The 12044-nt window shown below is 49.4% G+C and overlaps 1 long non-coding RNA gene across 1 annotated transcript; it reads left to right on the top strand.

The window, feature by feature from the left end:
* Window positions 1-1642: 1642 nt before the first annotated feature.
* Window positions 1643-3339, top strand: LOC309568823. Its single transcript, XR_014226055.1, has 3 exons — window positions 1643-1764; window positions 2242-2308; window positions 2882-3339. It is a non-coding gene; the product is annotated as an uncharacterized lncRNA (long non-coding RNA).
* Window positions 3340-12044: the final 8705 nt, after the last annotated feature.

Here is a 12044-nt window from a genome sequence, read left to right as displayed (position 1 = left end):
ATGACATCCAGCATCATCCAACCGATGAGTTCAGGCCGTCACAGACCACCGCCAATCTGTAATTGGACAGTGGAAAGAGAAGCAGCAGACTGATGAGCTCATCTCTCTGTCCCCTTGCTCTCTCCTCCTGTCAGCATGCCCCCTGTTAGCACAGGTTCAGCTTTAAAAACGATTGCTTAGCATTGGGCTTTAACCACTTGAAATTTTTGTGCTGCTATTGAGAGTGAGATACAGAGAGTGGTTAGGTAGGTCAGTAGCAAGCGATTGCCCTTCCTGTGACGCTCCACCTACAACCGAACGATAGTGGTGAGATTTCCCCCACAGGCTGCTGATGTCACCATATAACAATTCTATATATTCTCTTCACCCAACATCCAACTGACAGACCATTGTACCCCAAAAAACTGAATTCAGGTGTGGCTGGAGTGAAGTGAGAGCACTTGGAGGACCTCCATCCAGGCCAATCAAGCAAGTCTACAAATGTCACCTTTTAGCTCTTCCTTCCTTGTGGTGCCCCCCCCCCCCCCAGAGCTCTACAAGGATTCTCCCAGCTGATTCTCTGAATGAATCCTGGTCATTAATAAACCCCCCCCCGACTGGGCGGAGCTTCTATCATTGCTTGGTAGTAAGTACATTGCCTGAGAGATATCTGCTGCGTGTTGCACAGTCAGGAGGGAGGACGTTGCACCTCCTCACTTCATTCCACCCAAATCTGCACCTCCTCACTTCATTCCACCCAAATCTGCACCTCCTCACTTCATTCCACCCAAATCTGCACCTCCTCACTTCATTCCACCCAAACCTGCACCTTCTCACTTCATTCCATCCAAATCTGCACCTCCTCACTTCATTCCACCCAAATCTGCACCTCCTCACTTTATTCCATCCAAATCTGCACCTCCTCACTTCATTCCACCCAAATCTGCACCTCCTCACTTCATTCCACCCAAATCTGCACCTCCTCACTTTATTCCATCCAAATCTGCACCTCCTCACTTCATTCCACCCAAATCTGCACCTCCTCACTTCATTCCACCCAAATCTGCACCTCCTCACTTCATTCCACCCAAACCTGATTCTTCTCTGGTGTATGGAGAGACCTAAACTCATCTCTGTGATTGGCTACCTTTACTCTGATCTGGTTAGTAGTAGGTGGTCACATTCAGCTGGACCTGTATTCTGTAATGTTGAAGGCATTTTGTAGATTCTCCAAGGCACTTTTTCAGTTCTATTGAAGATACTCGAACATTTATACCCACACCTCTACCTTCATCCAATCACCATAGAATGTGTCATGGAGGAAGTCGTTTGTCCAAGAACTGGTAGAGGTGTGAGAGTTGTGCTACCATCTTGTTCTCGTTACATTATCCCATCCTTGGCATTTGGAAGACTGCATGGGTGTTATTCCTTCCATTCACAAGACTGAGGTTTGAATTGTCAAATCAGGGTAGAGAAGATAAAATGGAATTGTATGTGGAAGACAGGTGGTGTTGGAGGCCCAACCCCTGTTCAAGGATGGTTGTCCCAGTTTGACATCGATATCCTTGTGAACCAGTTGTCCAAAATGTGCACCTCATTTCCCTGTCCTGCCACAGTCCGAAAGACTGTAAGAGTCTTGACCTGTAGAATGTGTCTTCCTATGTTGGGTCTTAACCTGTATAATTTTTCCTCCTAGGTTGGGTCTTGACCATTATAATATGTCCTCCTATGTTGGGCCTTGACCAGTAGAAGTTGCCCTCCTCTGTTGGGCCTTGACCAGTAGAAGTTGCCCTCCTCTGTTGAGCCTTGACCAGTAGAAGTCGCCCTCCTCTGTTGAGCCTTGACCAGTAGAAGTCGCCCTCCTCTGTTGGATCTTGACCAGTAGAAATTGCCCTCCTCTGTTGGGCCTTGACCAGTAGAAGTCGCCCTCCTCTGTTGAGCCTTGACCAGTAGAAGTTGCCCTCCTCTGTTGGGCCTTGACCAGTAGAAGTCGCCCTCCTCTGTTGAGCCTTGACCAGTAGAAGTCGCCCTCCTCTGTTGGGCCTTGACCAGTAGAAGTCGCCCTCCTCTGTTGAGCCTTGACCAGTAGAAGTCGCCCTCCTCTGTTGAGCCTTGACCAGTAGAAGTCGCCCTCCTCTGTTGGATCTTGACCAGTAGAAGTTGCCCTCCTCTGTTGGGCCTTGACCAGTAGAAGTCACCCTCCTCTGTTGAGCCTTGACCAGTAGAAGTTGCCCTCCTCTGTTGGGCCTTGACCAGTAGAAGTCGCCCTCCTCTGTTGGGTCTTGACCAGTAGAAGTTGCCCTCCTATGTTGGGTCTTGACCTGTAGAAGTTGCCCTCTTCTCTTGGATCTTGACCTGTAGAAGTTGCCCTCCTCTGTTGGGCCTTGACCAGTAGAAGTCGCCCTCCTCTGTTGGGCCTTGACCAGTAGAAGTCGCCCTCCTCTGTTGGGCCTTGACCAGTAGAAGTCGCCCTCCTCTGTTGGGCCTTGACCAGTAGAAGTCGCCCTCCTCTGTTGGGCCTTGACCAGTAGAAGTCGCCCTCCTCTGTTGGGCCTTGACTAGTAGAAGTCGACCTCCTCTGTTGGGCCTTGACTAGTAGAAGTCGACCTCCTCTGTTGAGCCTTGACCAGTAGAAGTCGTCCCTCCTCTGTTGGTCCTTGACCAGTAGAAGTCGTCCCTCCTCTGTTGGGTCTTGACCAGTAGAAGTTGCCCTCCTATGATGGGTCTTGACCAGTAGAAGTCCCCCTCCTCCGTTGGGTCTTGACCTGCAGCATTGTCTTATGTTGGGTCTTGGCCAGGAGAAGTTGCCCTCCTATGTTGGGTCTTGACCTGTAGCATTGTCCTATGTTGGGTCTTGGCCAGGAGAAGTCACCCTCCTCTGTTGGGTCTTGACCAGTAGAAGTTGCCCTCCTATGTTGGGTCTTGACCTGTAGAATGTGTCCTATATTGGACCTTTTGATTTGTGAGAGGTTGCCTCATCTCCTCACTGTACAGGTCTTCATGTTCCTCACCAAATTCCATGTAACAAGTTCCTCCCCTTGTGTTTGGCTGTTGGGTCTGAAGAAGTGGCTTGGAGAAGCTACGAGACGTTGTCACCATGACAGCACAAGTCAGCTGAAAGTGACCAACTACTCCTTGATCCACCATGACCTGGATCCATGAGCTTCGCAGACTTACCTCTGAGCAGGGTAAGATGTTTATCTGAATGTAGAGGGTGAGGTTGGTCCCATAGTTCTCCTCAGCCTCACAGATATGCAGTTGTTTTGATGTAACAAAAGGTGCAAATGCTGATATTACCCGGATAATGTAGAAACTGTTACAGCACCGCTGAGAAATGTCACAATAAACTGTGAAAAGGTTGCCTTGTTTGTCCCTTTTATGGCTGGACAATAGTTGTATTTTATATCGCGATCTGCAGCTTTGCCCTCTAGTGGTGGTCAGGGTGTGGAGATCACAGTCAGGTAACACTGCTGAGATAAGAACAATTAGCTGCACCCTCTTAGCAGTGTGTACACTGGGCACCACAACTCCTTTCCCTAATGCAGAGTCCATTCATTTATCTTATCATGGGAGGAGCATGTATGATGGCCAGGCAAGTAGCATTTTCAGGTCAGCAATGTTGTCCTGTTTATTTTCTTTAAGCTGACCATACAGCATACACTCTGATGGTCACGTGTGGGCACAACTATTTTGGAGGAGGAAGGTGGATAAGAAGGTAGGCCCACCCACTTCAGAAGAGGAGGGTGGGCAGATGTTTAGACACACCCACATTGGTAGAGGATGGCCAGACATGTAGGCACACCCATATCAGAAGAAGAGGATGGGGAGACGTGTAAGAACACCCATGTTGGCAGAGGAGGGAGGGGAGACGAGTAGGCACACCCACATGGGCAAAGGAGATATGTAGGCACACCCACATTGGCAGGGGTGGGCGGGGAGACATGTAGGCACACCCACATTGGCAAGGGAGGGCGGGGAGACATGTAAGCACACCCAAATTTGCAGAGGAAGGAGGTGAGACATATAATCACACCCACATTGGTAGGGGAGGGCGGGGAGACATGTAGGCGCACCCACATTGGCAGGGGAGGGCAGGGAGACATGTAGGCACACCCACATTGGCAGAAAAGAGAGAGGAGACATATAGGCACACCCACATTGGCAGGGGAGGGTGGGGAGACATGTAGGCACACCCACATTGGCAGAGGAGGGAGGTGAGATGTGTAGGCACACCCACATTGGCAGAGAAGAGAGGGAAGACATGTAGGCACACCCACATTGTCAGGGGAGGGCGGGGAGACATGTAGGCACACCCAAATTGGCAGGGGAGGCGGGGATGCATGTAGGCACACCCACATTGGCAGAGGAGGGAGGGGAGATATGAAGGCACACCTACATTGGCCGGGGTGGGCAGGAAGACTTGTAGGCACACCGACATTGGCAGGGGAGATGTGTAGGCACACCCACATTGGCAGAGGAGGGAGGGAAGACATGTAAGCACACCCACATTGGCAGAGGAGGGAGGGGAAACATGTAAGCACACCCACATTGGCAGGGGAGGGAGGGGAGACGTGTAGGCACACCCACATTGGCAGAGGAGGGAGGGGAGATGTGTAAGCACACCCACATTGGCAGAGGAGGGGAGAAATGTAAGCACACCCACATTGGCAGAGGAGGGAGGGAAGATGTGTAGGCACACCCACATTGGCAGAGGAGGGAGGGGAGACATGTAAGCACACCCACATTGGCAGAGGAGGGAGGGAAGATGTGTAGGCACACCCACATAGGCAGAGGAGGGAGGGAAGATGTGTAGGCACACCCACATAGGCAGAGGAGGGAGGGAAGATGTGTAGGCACACCCACATTGGCAGAGGAGGGACGGGAGACATGAAAGCACACCCACATTGGCAAGGGAGGGCGGGGAGATGTGTGGGCACACCCAGATTGTCAGGGAGGGGAGATGTGTAAGCACACCCACATTGGCAGGGAGGGGAGATGTGTAGGCACACCCACCTTGGCAGGGGAGGGACGGGAGACATGTAAGCACACCCACATTGGCAGGGGAGGGCGGTGAGACGCGTGGGCACACCCAGATTGGCAGAGGAGTACTCCATGTTCTTCTCTGTTTTTTGCTGAACCACAACAAGCTTTATTGATGCCAGAGGAGGTCAGACAGACATTCTCTCCCCATCAGCTGTGACTTTGCGACTGACGCATTTCACCCAATGGGCTTAATCACAAGAAGGTGTTCCATGTCTGTCTGACCTAATCTCCATCAATAAAGTTTGTTGTGGTTCAACAACAAAAAAAAAACCCAATTGTGCAGCTCGTGCTTTTGAACACAACAGGAGATGGTTGTATCACGCCTACAAATCCTTTTTGGCTCAGGGACAGCTTCTCATTGGCTAAAAACCAGCCCAGTAATAGTGAGTGATGCCCACCTTTTCCAACATCAATAGGGGGCACTGCTGAGCTCCAAGAGGGTGATGAGGAAACACAGCAAATCCCAACCCTTGCTGGAGGATGTCTGTGTATCCCCACCCAGAGCTGCAGAACTTACAAACCAGAAACATTCAGCCAATAACAAGTGCCTAAAGTGGACCTGTCCTCACATACTGTATATTTTCTCTTTCAGTCCCCTGCTAGTACAGTCTACTCCTCCTTCCTGTGGGCAAACTCAGTGTTGAGGGGGCACCTGTGTGGGTGCACTCCCAAGCTGGACTGTGTGCATCTATAGACACACAGTTCGGCTCAGCGATGCCCCCCTACTCACCGGATTTGGCTGACAGCAGCGGGAGCCAATGGGGTGCACTGGTCTGAGTGTCTCCTGTGGGACCGGGATGAGGGGAGAGCGGTTCTGCAGGCAGGACACAATAATGAAGGGTTCAGGTTTTTATTGGACTGTCTCTGGATGTTGTGACACATAATCACGAAGAATGAAGAGTTCTGAGATTCTACCAAATTAGGGCCTTCACCATAATTACACCATCCCCCACACAATATACAGTCAGGTCTATAAATATTGGGACATGGACACAATTCTAATCTTTTTGGCTCTATACACCACCACAATGGATGTGAAATGAAACAAACAAGATGTGCTTTACCTGCAGACTTTCAGCTTTAATTTGAGGGAATTTACATCCAAATCAGGTGAACGGTGTAGGAATTACAACACTTTGTATATGTGCCTCACACTTTTTAAGGGACTTAAAGTAATGGGACGGATTAACAATCATAAATCAAACTTTCACTTTTTAATACTTGGTTGCAAATCCTTTGCAGTGAATTACAGCCTGAAGTGTGGAACGCATAGACATCACCAGACGCTGGGTTTCATCCCTGGTGATGCTCTGCCAGGCCTCTACTGCAACTGTCTTCAGTTCCTGCTTGTTCTTGGGGCATTTTCCCTTCAGTTTTGTCTTCAGCAAGTGAAATGCATGCTCAATCGGATTCAGGTCAGGTCATTGACTTGGCCATTGCAGAACATTCCACTTCTTTCCCTTAAACTCTTTGGTTTCTTTCGCAGTATGCTTCCGGTCATTGTCCATCTGCACTGTGAAGCGCCGTCCAATGAGTTCTGAAGCATTTGGCTGAATATGAGCCGATAATATTCCCCGAAACACTTCAGAATTCATCCTGCTGCTTTTGTCAGCAGCCACATCATCAATAAATACAAGAGAACCGGTTCCATTGGCAGCCATACATGCCCACGCCATGACACCACCACCACCATGCTTCACTGATGAGGTGGTATGCTTTGTATCATGAGCAGTTCCTTTCCTTCTCCATACTCTTCTCTTCCCATCACTCTGCTACAAGTTGATCTTGGTCTCATCTGTCCATAGGATGTTCCAGAACTGTGAAGGCTTTTTTAGATGTTATTTGGCAAACTCTAATCTGGCCTTCCTGTTTTTGAGGCTCACCAATGGTTTACATCTTGTGGTGAACCCTCTGTATTCACTCTGGTGAAGTCTTCTCTTGATTGTTGACTTTGACACACATACACACCTACCTCCTGGAGAGTGTTCCTGACCTGACACACATACACCTACCTCCTGGAGAGTGTTCCTGATCTGACACACATACACCTACCTCCTGGTGAGTGTTCCTGATCTGACACACATACACCTACCTCCTGGTGAGTGTTCCTGATCTGACACACATACACCTACCTCCTGGAGAGTGTTCTTCATCTGACACACATACACCTACCTCCTGGAGAGTGTTCCTGATCTGACACGCATACACCTACCTCCTGGAGAGTGTTCCTGATCTGACACATACACCTACCTCCTGGAGAGTGTTCCTGACCTGACACACATACACCTACCTCCTGGAGAGTGTTCCTGATCTGACACACATACACCTACCTCCTGGAGAGTGTTCCTGATCTGACACACATACACCTACCTCCTGGAGAGTGTTCCTGATCTGACACGCATACACCTACCTCCTGGAGAGTGTTCCTGATCTGACACATACACCTACCTCCTGGAGAGTGTTCCTGATCTGACACGCATACACCTACCTCCTGGAGAGTGTTCCTGATCTGACACATACACCTACCTCCTGGAGAGTGTTCCTGATCTGACACACATACACCTACCTCCTGGAGAGTGTTCCTGATCTGACACACATACACCTACCTCCTGGAGAGTGTTCCTGATCTGACACACATACACCTACCTCCTGGAGAGTGTTCCTGATCTGACACGCATACACCTACCTCCTGGAGAGTGTTCCTGATCTGACACACATACACCTACCTCCTGAAGAGTGTTCCTGATCTGACACATACACCTACCTCCTGGAGAGTGTTCTTCATCTGACACACATACACCTACCTCCTGGAGAGTGTTCTTCATCTGACACACATACACCTACCTCCTGGAGAGTGTTCCTGATCTGACACACATACACCTACCTCCTGGAGAGTGTTCCTGATCTGACACACATACACCTACCTCCTGGAGAGTGTTCCTGATCTGACACATACACCTACCTCCTGGAGAGTGTTCTTCATCTGACACACATACACCTACCTCCTGGAGAGTGTTCTTCATCTGACACACATACACCTACCTCCTGGAGAGTGTTCCTGATCTGACACATATACACCTACCTCCTGGAGAGTGTTCCTGATCTGACACACATACACCTACCTCCTGGAGAGTGTTCCTGATCTGACACACATACACCTACCTCCTGGTGAGTGTTCCTGATCTGACACACATACACCTACCTCCTGGAGAGTGTTCTTCATCTGACACACATACACCTACCTCCTGGAGAGTGTTCCTGATCTGACACGCATACACCTACCTCCTGGAGAGTGTTCCTGATCTGACACACATACACCTACCTCCTGGAGAGTGTTCCTGATCTGACACACATACACCTACCTCCTGGAGAGTGTTCCTGATCTGACACACATACACCTACCTCCTGGAGAGTGTTCCTGATCTGACACATACACCTACCTCCTGGAGAGTGTTCCTGATCTGACACGCATACACCTACCTCCTGGAGAGTGTTCCTGATCTGACACACATACACCTACCTCCTGAAGAGTGTTCCTGATCTGACACATACACCTACCTCCTGGAGAGTGTTCTTCATCTGACACACATACACCTACCTCCTGGAGAGTGTTCTTCATCTGACACACATACACCTACCTCCTGGAGAGTGTTCCTGATCTGACACACATACACCTACCTCCTGGAGAGTGTTCCTGATCTGACACACATACACCTACCTCCTGGGGAGTGTTCCTGACCTGACACACATACACCTACCTCCTGGAGAGTGTTCTTGATCTGACACACATACACCTACCTCCTGGAGAGTGTTCTTCATCTGACACACATACACCTACCTCCTGGAGAGTGTTCCTGATCTGACACACATACACCTACCTCCTGGAGAGTGTTCCTGATCTGACACATACACCTACCTCCTGGAGAGTGTTCTTCATCTGACACACATACACCTACCTCCTGGAGAGTGTTCTTCATCTGACACACATACACCTACCTCCTGGAGAGTGTTCCTGATCTGACACATATACACCTACCTCCTGGAGGGTGTTCCTGATCTGACACACATACACCTACCTCCTGGAGAGTGTTCCTGATCTGACACACATACACCTACCTCCTGGAGAGTGTTCTTCATCTGACACATACACCTACCTCCTGGAGAGTGTTCTTCATCTGACACACATACACCTACCTCCTGGAGAGTGTTCTTCATCTGACACACATACACCTACCTCCTGGAGAGTGTTCCTGATCTGACACATATACACCTACCTCCTGGAGAGTGTTCCTGATCTGACACACATACACCTACCTCCTGGAGAGTGTTCTTGATCTGACACACATACACCTACCTCCTGGAGAGTGTTCTTGATCTGACACACATACACCTACCTCCTGGAGAGTGTTCCTGATCTGACACACATACACCTACCTCCTGGAGAGTGTTCCTGATCTGACACACATACACCTACCTCCTGGAGAGTGTTCTTCATCTGACACACATACACCTACCTCCTGGAGAGTGTTCTTGATCTGACACACATACACCTACCTCCTGGAGAGTGTTCTTGATCTGACACACATACACCTACCTCCTGGAGAGTGATCCTGACCTGACACACATACACCTACCTCCTGGAGAGTGTTCCTGATCTGACACACATACACCTACCTCCTGGAGAGTGTTCCTGATCTGACACACATACACCTACCTCCTGGAGAGTGTTCTTCATCTGACACACATACACCTACCTCCTGGAGAGTGTTCCTGATCTGACACACATACACCTACCTCCTGGAGAGGGTTCCTGATCTGACACACACACACCTACCTCCTGGAGAGTGTTCCTGATCTGACACACATACACCTACCTCCTGGAGAGTGTTCCTGATCTGACACACATACACCTACCTCCTGGAGAGTGTTCTTCATCTGACACACATACACCTACCTCCTGGAGAGTGTTCCTGATCTGACACACATACACCTACCTCCTGTAGAGTGTTCTTGATCTGACACACATACACCTACCTCCTGGAGAGTGTTCCTGATCTGACACACATACACCTACCTCCTGGAGAGTGTTCTTGATCTGACACACATACACCTACCTCCTGGAGAGTGTTCCTGATCTGACACACATACACCTACCTCCTGGAGAGCGTTCTTGATCTGACACACATACACCTACCTCCTGGAGAGTGTTCTTGATCTGACACACATACACCTACCTCCTGGAGAGTGTTCTTGATCTGACACACATACACCTACCTCCTGGAGAGTGTTCCTGATCTGACACACATACACCTACCTCCTGGAGAGTGTTCTTGATCTGACACACATACACCTACCTCTTGGAGAGTGTTCCTGATCTGACACACATACACCTACCTCCTGGAGAGTGTTCCTGATCTGACACACATACACCTACCTCCTGGAGAGTGTTCTTCATCTGACACACATACACCTACCTCCTGGAGAGTGTTCCTGATCTGACACACATACACCTACCTCCTGGAGAGTGTTCTTGATCTGACACACATACACCTACCTCCTGGAGAGTGTTCCTGATCTGGCACACATACACCTACCTCCTGGAGAGGGTTCCTGATCTGACACACATACACCTACCTCCTGGAGAGTGTTCCTGATCTGACACACATACACCTACCTCCTGGAGAGCGTTCTTGATCTGACACGCATACACCTACCTCCTGGAGAGTGTTCTAGATCTGACACACATACACCTACCTCCTGGAGAGTGTTCCTGATTTGACACACATACACCTACCTCCTGGAGAGTGTTCTTCATCTGACACATACACCTACCTCCTGGAGAGTGTTCCTGATCTGGCACACATACACCTACCTCCTGGAGAGTGATCCTGATCTGACACACATACACCTACCTCCTGGAGAGTGTTCCTGATCTGATACACATACACCTACCTCCTGGAGAGCGTTCTTGATCTGACACACATACACCTACCTCCTGGAGAGTGTTCCTGATCTGACACGCATACACCTACCTCCTGGAGAGTGTTCTAGATCTGACACACATACACCTACCTCCTGGAGAGTGTTCCTGATTTGACACACATACACCTACCTCCTGGAGAGTGTTCCTGATCTGACACACATACACCTACCTCCTGGAGAGTGTTCTTGATCTGGCACACATACACCTACCTCCTGGAGAGTGTTCCTGATCTGACACACATACACCTACCTCCTGGAGAGTGTTCTTCATCTGACACATACACCTACCTCCTGGAGAGTGTTCTTGATCTGGCACACATACACTTACCTCCTGGAGAGTGTTCTTCATCTGACACACATACACCTACCTCCTGGAGAGTGTTCCTGATCTGGCACACATACACTTACCTCCTGGAGAGTGTTCTTGATTTGACACACATACACCTACCTCCTGGAGAGTGTTCCTGATCTGACACACATACACCTACCTCCTGGAGAGTGTTCTTCATCTGACACACATACACCTACCTCCTGGAGAGTGTTCCTGATCTGACACACATACACCTACCTCCTGGAGAGTGTTCTTGATCTGGCCAACTGTTGTGAAGGGCGTTTTCTTCACCAGGGAAAGAATTCTTCGGTCATCCACCACAGTTGTTTTCCGTGGTCTTCCGGGTCTTTTGGTGTTGCTGAGCTCACCGGGGCGTTCTTTCTTTTTAAGGATGTTCCAAACAGTTGATTTGGCCACACCTAATGTTTTTGCTATCTCTCTGATGGGTTTGTTTTGTTTTTTCAGCCTAATGATGGCTTGCTGCACTGATAGTGACAGCTCTTTGGATCTCATATTGAGAGTTGACAGCAACAGATTCCAAATGCAAATAGCACACTTGAAATGAACTCTGGACCTTTTATCTTGTAAATGGGATAATGAGGGAATAACACACACCTGGCCATGGAACAGCTGAGCAGCCAATTGTCCCATTACTTTTGGTCCCTTAAAAAGTGGGAGGCACATATACAAACTGTTGTAATTCCTACAC

This window comes from Pelophylax lessonae (assembly GCF_965119305.1).
Source record: "Pelophylax lessonae genome assembly, chromosome: 12".
NCBI classification, from domain to species: Eukaryota; Metazoa; Chordata; class Amphibia; order Anura; family Ranidae; genus Pelophylax; species Pelophylax lessonae.
The sequence above is the reverse complement of the archived record's forward strand: the minus strand, read 5'-3'. Positions and strand labels throughout refer to the sequence as shown.